Raw genomic sequence first — 7,878 nt, 5'->3', positions numbered from 1 at the left:
ATAGAAAAAAAGCAATAAAAAGGGGACAAAAATGCCCCAAAGCAAAGTAATAATAACAACGCATATGGAATATGAATTGAAGAGAATGCATGAGTATGTGAAAAAAGTGGGAATCATGGGTAGCTAGGTGGTGTATTAGAATTGTATAGGTTGTTATATGTGTTTGGTGAGAGTTTAGGCTAATCAAAGATGCAAATTTCAAGCTTACTTAGCCATATATATATCATTACCTTTACCCTAACCCTATTACAACCTATGAATAAGTCCTCATGATAAATGTATGCATACATTGAATAATTGTTGATTGTTAGATAAAAAACAAATCTTGAAAAGCATGATTAGAGGAGAATTGAGTGAATCAACCCTATACACTTGAGAGACTAGAGCGGATACACTTCCGGTGAGGGTTCGATGCTCAATTCCTTGTTCCCTGCTTTCACGAGCTTTCTTCTTGCAAGTTTGTTTATGCTTCATTTTGATATTTGAATTAGTGGAATTCATAAATCATCATATTATCTTAGCCCTACTTGTTCATATATGTTCTTGAAGATTGATTTACTTTTAACCAAGTAGGTAGAATCATTTTGCATTTAGTTGCATGTATGTAGATAGGTGCATATAGTTTATTTGCATTAAATAAATGTTCATACCCCCTTTCTTGTATTTCTTGGTTTAGCATGAGGACATGCTTAGTTTAAGTGTGGGGAGGTTTGATAAACCCCAATTTTGTGGTTTATCTTGTGTTGAATTTAGGGGATTTTAACTTATCTCACATTTATTCAATGAAATAGCATGATTTTGTGAATTTCTCCTAATTTGTGTTTAAGAGTGAAAATCTGCTTTTTAGGCCTTAAAATTGCTAAATTTAATTCACTTTAATTTCATTCGATGCCTTGATATGTTTGTTAAATGATTTCAGGTTTAGAAGGCAAAGATTGGGTTGAAGAAATGAAGAAAAAGCATGCAAAAATGGAGAACTCATGATGAAATGAGATTTTGGTAACCTGCCATCGACGCGTGTACGTGGCCCACGCGTACGCGTGGAAAGGAAATCTCCCAGCGATGTGTGCGCGTGACTCATACATACGCGTGATAAGTAGCACATGACCAACTTAAAGGTAATACGCTGGGGGCAATTTCTGAGCTCAAGGAGGCCCAAATCCAACTCATTTCTGATACTTTTGAACCCAAAAATTGCAAGGGAATGGGAGGGGGAGTAGTCATAGTTTAGTTTTCCTCATGTTTTAGGGTAGAATTCTAGAGAGAGAAGCTCTCTCTTCTCTCTAGAATTTAGGGTAGTTTAGGTCAAATTTTCTTAGATCCAACTTTTAATTCTTGTTTTTAGTTCAACTATATTTATATTTTATTGCTCTATTATCTCAATATTCTTAGCTTTCCTCGTTAATTTCCTTATTTTGCATTTTTACTTTCATGAACCCTTGTTGGATTTTTATTTTCTTTTACTGCAATTTTATGTTTTCATGTCTTTTTATGTTTATCTTAATTGCTATTGTTGATTTCTTGCTTGTTTTAGTTATGAGTTTCATTAATTCTTGCAATTTGTGATGTTTACTTTTATTGCACTCTAGGTGTTTGATAAAATTTTTCACTAGTTATAGAGTAGTTTTCTTTACTCTTGGCCTAGGCTAAGGGAATTTGGTGACCTTTAGTCATTGGGTCTAATTGAATTGGTGATTTGAGAACCCATAGTGGTCAATTTGATACCCATTAACACTAGCCTACTACTAAGTCAATTAGTAGCTAGGTTAGGACTTATGGGTTGATGTTGATCAAGCCTATTTGACATACTTCAAGCATAGGAGTAGACTTGATGGGTTGGTCCCTCATAATTGTCAATATATGGTTTGTAGACAAGGATGGTAATCTCAATTTCCATGCCTTAGCCAAGAGTTAGTTTCCTTTCCTTTATTAGTTAATTGTCATTTACTTTCTTGTTATTTACTTTTCTTGTCAATCACCAAATCAAACTCCCTTGTTCCTTCATAGCCAATAATTGAGCACTTCATTACAATTCCTTGTAAGATGACTCGAGGTTTAAATACTTCGGTTTATTTTTTTTGGAGTTTGTACTTGTGACAAATAAAAATTAAACTTTGATGGAGAATTATTAGTTAGTTTGTGTAAGACCCGGTTATTTAATAAATAATTAACTCATAAATTAAAATTTATTCTAGAAAATTTAAAATGTGATTTCCGTGGTTTATTATGATAGAAAAATTAAAATAAGAATTTTGACCCCAATTTTAAAGAAATCAGCCCAAAATTGGGTCGAACGGGTCAACTGGGCCCATATTGGGCCCTTGGCCCAACCCATACTCATTAAAACAAAGAACCCAGCTCCCATTTCTTCCCGAAAGTGAAACACACGCTGCAAAGGAAGCAAGAGGGAAGAAGAGAGTTCCAAAATTCCCAAACCCTCATTCAATCTTCAAATCCACCTAACTTTTGATCTGGAGTTCCGATTGACGCACCGTTTGCAGCCACGCGACCATAGCGTTGAGCTCTACAATCCCATAACTTTGTTTCAAAGGTAAGCCACGAATTGATTTCAGTTTTCCAGCCCTTAATTTCAAAATTATTGGGCAAAAGTGTTGAGATTTTGAACTCTTTGGTGTTATAGGATCTAATTAGCTTGAAGAGAAGGCTCAATCTCACCCTCTTTGATCCTTGGATATGGTAAGATCCTTAACCCTAAGTGAAACACTTAAGATTTTGTGATTAGTGATTGAGTTGGTATGTGTGGGTGTGTGTTTTATGTATTAGGATATGTATGTATAAATGTTGGAGCTTGATTGAGGTCTTGAAAAGTTTGGAAGTCGATTGGCAAGCTGAAAATCTGACCTTGGAGGTGTTGGAGCCTTGAAAATTAAGGAAAAGTTGAATTGGAAGTGTTCCGGGTTAAGCGGGAAATCGGCCAAGGTATGGTTTCGATTTCCTGTATCTAAAATATAATGTAATGTAAAAACTTAGGCTAGTGACCCTAGGATAGGGATTGAATTATTGATGTGTGTAATGGTTGAGATGGATTGCATTATTATGTATGTGGTTTGTGATTTTTGGAGGTTTTGATGAGATTTTGTACGCAAGATATGTATGCCTTGGTGTATGTTTGATGGTTAGTGAAATGGAGTTGTTGTTGGTACCATGTTGATGGTAAAATTGATGATAAAATTGTCATAAGAAATTGATGAAGTGTTTTGTATGTTGTGAAAATTCGAGATATTAAATGTTGTTGAAACTATAATGTTGAATGTGTGTTAAGATTGAATTATTGAGTTGTGATTGATGAAGGATGAGAATTGGTAAGTTTGGATTGGTTTAGAAAGGATTTGGAATTTGTGTATGTTTGAGAATTGGGGCTTTGGTTGGTTCAAAAAGGATTTGAAAGTTGTATGTTGCAAAAATTGAGGCTTGTTGGTTTTGGTTGAAAATTGTGGCAAGTTGAGAATTTAGTGAACTTTTGTGAAAATGAATTTTTGATGAACTTCAATGGATCACATCTTGAACTACTGTTTTCGAAATTTCAAGCATTTCATATCAAATCGAAGATAATTTAAAGACCTTTAAATCGGTATAAATTTTATAAAAATCTGAACTCTCTAGAGAGAGATATGACCTTTGGAATTTTGGGTCAGAAATTTGAATTTTGTAAATGCTGCAGAATTTGTGATTTCTGGTATGTGTGCGCACGCACAGTGATGCACCACTCTTTCGTGGTACATTTTATGCTGAATTGAGTGGATATTATCCATTATTCTCACACTTATTCATAGAATTCGCATGTTTTACATTTTTCTTCCTAATTTTGTGCTGTGATTGAAAACATGCTTCTTTGGCCTTAAATTACTAATTTTTAATCCTCTCTTATTACCATTCGATGCCGTGATACGTGTGTTAAGTGATTTCAGGTTTTCCAGGGTATGAATGGCTCAGAGGATGGAAAAGAGGCATGCAAAAGTGGAAGAAACACAAGAAATCATTTTTTCAGAATCTGGTAGCGATGCGCACGCATGGGTGACGCCTACGCGTGACCAGTGCAGCAGACAAGCGACGCGCACGCGTGGATGACACGTACGCGTGACAAGGAATTTGTTCAATCGACGCCTACGCGTAGCTGACGCATACGCGTGACGAGCGTCACGTGCTGCAGATATCAGAATTCGCTGGGGACGATTTCTGGGCATCTTTGGACCCAGTTTCAGGCCCGAAAATACTGATTAGAGGCTGCAGAGTGGAGCTGGATGAGGAAAAATCATTCATTCATACTTTTCACATACAATATTAGGTTTATATGTAGTTTTCTAGAGAGAGAGGCTCTCTCCTCTCTCTAAGTTTTAGGTTTTTTAGGTTTAACTTTTCTCAATTTCAGATTTCTATCTTGCTTTTATTTAGTTTTCTTCTACTTTCATTTGTTCTAGTACTTTAGTTTGTTTACTTCTATCATTGATTCCCTTATGTTGCCAATTTAGTTTATAAACTCTTATGTTTCCTTTGATCCAAATTAATGCAATTTATGTTTCCATATTTATGATTGCTTTCTTTAATTTGTATTATTGATGCTTGCAATTGGTTGTTTAAATTTAATATTCCTTGTTACTTTTCTATGTTTTTATGTTATGCCTTCCAAGTGTTTGATAAAATGCTTGGTTGGATTTTAAATTAGATTTTTACATTCTTAGCTTGGATTGATCAATTAGAGACTCTTGAGTTATCAAAATTCCTTTGTTGATTGGTGATTGAGACTTGCTAGTTGGCTTAGGCTTTACTAAATCTAGTCTTTGATTAGGACTTGTGAACTTAAGTTGATTTTACTCACTTGACTTTCCTTCATTGTTAGAGGTTGACTAAGTGAAAGCAAAAGGCAATTACCATCACAATTGATGATGATAATGAGGATAGGAATTCCAATTCTTAATCCTTGCTAGGACTTTTCTTAGTTTTTATTTTATTTCCTTGTTATTTACATTACTTGTTCCTTATTTCAAAATCCAAAAATATACTTTCCCATAACCAATAATAACTACACTTCCCTGCAATTCTTTGAGAGACAACCCGAGGTTTAAATACTTCGGTTAATTTTATTGGGTTTGCTTAAGAGACAAACAATTTAAATATTAATTGAGGTTTAATTGTCGGTTTAGACTATACTTGCAACGCGATATTTTTGTGAAAATCTTTACCGACATTTTTCCTCCGTCACACAGCCTTGTGCACACGCACACCCTGTGAATTTTTGAAACTGTTCGCATGCACAGCCTTGTGCATAAGCACACACAGGGATATGGCTACTGTTGGGAGCATTAGCACGCTCAGTGCGCGACACAACCAACGAAGTTTTGTGCGCTGTGCGTATGCACAGCCTTGTGCGCACGCACACGCTGGGAAGGGCATTCTGTTGGGGGCATTCGCATGATCTGTTCGTGCACTCAACAATGGTAATTTTTTCTTTCTATGCGTGCACACAATAAGATTGTGCACACGCACACTTTCTGAAAATCCTTCTGGCGTGCGCACGTAGACCCCTGTGCGTACGCACACTGCCCTGTTTTCTTACAAAAACCTTGTTTTTGAATGTTTCACCTTCTCGGCGAGCTTGTAATCTTCCGTGACCCAGTTTTCAGCAAATATGACTTTTGTGTTTATTAAAACCGAATTTCAAACTTCTAAGCCTCCATTTTCATCCGTTTAGTCCTAGATCCTTATAGTATGCCTAGTAATTTAAGAATAGGCTAGGAAGGGTGGTAGCTCGAGGGTGAAGTAAGGGGAGAGTTAATGATGAATTGTGACTAATGATGATTGTATGAGTTGCTGAGGGTGACGATAGAAGGGCGGTGTATGCCGTGAGCCTAAGGGCTGTATTTGGTAATAACTTATGGCTGGTTATTGATTATGCTATGAGCCAGATGGCTGTGATAAGTATTGATTATTGGCTGGAAATAAAAGTATGAATTTGAATGGTTGTTTTATCTTGTGTCCTCTTTCTCGAAAGTGCGACCCCAGAGAGATGGTGGAAGGTGAGGATCCCCTTCCTTGTTCCTCCTGGTATTGTAAAATCGCCCCCAATGAGATGGTGGGAGGTTAGGATCCCCTCCATAGTTCCTCCTGGGCATATGAGAACGTACCTCCTGGGTGGAAGCAAGGGTTGTGGCTTCGCCCCACTTGCTCCAGATTGGTTACTATAAAGGCTCCCCGGGCGGACGCAAGGGTTGTGGTTTCGTCCCAGTTGCCCCGGGTTATGATGAGTGATGATATGGTCATAAGGAATGATTATGGAATGTGTATGAATGGATGTAAAATGATTATCTGAGACACGAGTTTTCCTAGATGAAAGCAGTGACTAGCCACCACGTGCTCCAAGTTGAGACTCGATACTCTGCTGACCCTATGTCGTAAGTGTGGCCGGACACTGTGAAAGGTCTAGATGAGCTCGCCCCCGTGATAAACACCAGTGTGGGTGTTGTATGATTATGTTTATGATTGAGAATTACTCGAGTTGGGGATGCTGATAAACCACTATTTTATGGTTTATCTTGTGCTCAATTGAGTGGATTTTATCAACTCTTTACCCACTTATTCATACTATTTGCATGGTTTTACATTTACCTTCCTAGTTATGTGCTTTGATTGAAAACATGCTTCTTTGGCCTTAAGTTCCCTATGTTTAATCCTCTCTTATTACCATTAGATACCTTGATATGTGTGTCAAGTGATTTCAGAAATTACAGGGCAGGAATGGCTCAGAAGATGGAAAGGAAGCATGCAAAAGTGGAAGGAATACAAGAAGTTGGAGAAATTGCTAAGCTGTCTAGCCTGACCTCTTTGCACTCAAACGGCTATAACTTTAGCTACAGAGATCCAAACGACGCGGTTTTAGTTGCGTTGGAAAGCTAACGTCCGAGGCTTCGATTTGATATATAATATGCTATCGTTTCCCTAACGCTAGGTGACGCGAACGCGTGCTCCACGCGGCCGTGTCGCAGTGACGAAAAATCAGCGTGTTTGAATTCGCAACCAGCGAATTGTGGGCTGTTTCTGACCCAGTTTATGGCCCAGAAAACACAGATTAGAGGCTATAAAGTGGGGGAATGCATCCATTCATAAACAAGCTTTTACATTCACAATTTTAGGAGTAGATGTAGTTTTAGAGAGAGAGGTTCTCTCCTCTCTCTTAGGATTTAGTTTTAGGATTTAGGATTATTTCATCTTCTTCAATCAGGTTCAATGTTCCTTTATTTATTTTTTTAATTTAATTTATGAATTTTCATGTTAGATTTGATTTCTATTATTAATGCAATTGAGGTATTTTCAGATTTAATTCTGCTTTACTTTATTTATATGAATGCTTTTAATTTAATCTAGATATTTTCCTTTTTGGCTTTGGTTAAATAATTGGTGACTCTTGAGTTATCCAACTCGAGGTGTTGATTGAAAATTGGAATTCTTCAACAATTAATTCGAGATCTAATAACTCTAGCCTTTCCCAAGGAAAGACTAGGACTTGAGGATTCAAAATTAATTCATCCGCTCAACTTACCTTCATAGTTAGAGGTTAATAAGGTGGGGGAAGAATCCAATTCTCATTACAATTGATAAGGATAATTAGGATAGGACTTCCAGTTCTTCATACCTTGCCAAGAGATTTTATTATTGTTAATTTATTTTACTTGTCATTTAAATATACATGTGCCCATTGCCCAAACTCCAAAACCCCAATTTACAAACTCATAACCAATAATAAGAACACCTCCCTGCAATTCCTTGAGAAGACGACTCGAGGTTTAAATACTCGGTTATCAATTTTAAAAGGGGTTTGTTACTTGTGACAACCAAAACATTTGTACGAAGGGATTTCTGTTG

The sequence above is a fragment of the Arachis hypogaea genome, chromosome 12 (genome assembly GCF_003086295.3).
Source record: "Arachis hypogaea cultivar Tifrunner chromosome 12, arahy.Tifrunner.gnm2.J5K5, whole genome shotgun sequence".
NCBI lineage: Eukaryota > Viridiplantae > Streptophyta > Magnoliopsida > Fabales > Fabaceae > Arachis > Arachis hypogaea.
Note: the sequence above shows the minus strand (reverse complement) of the source record.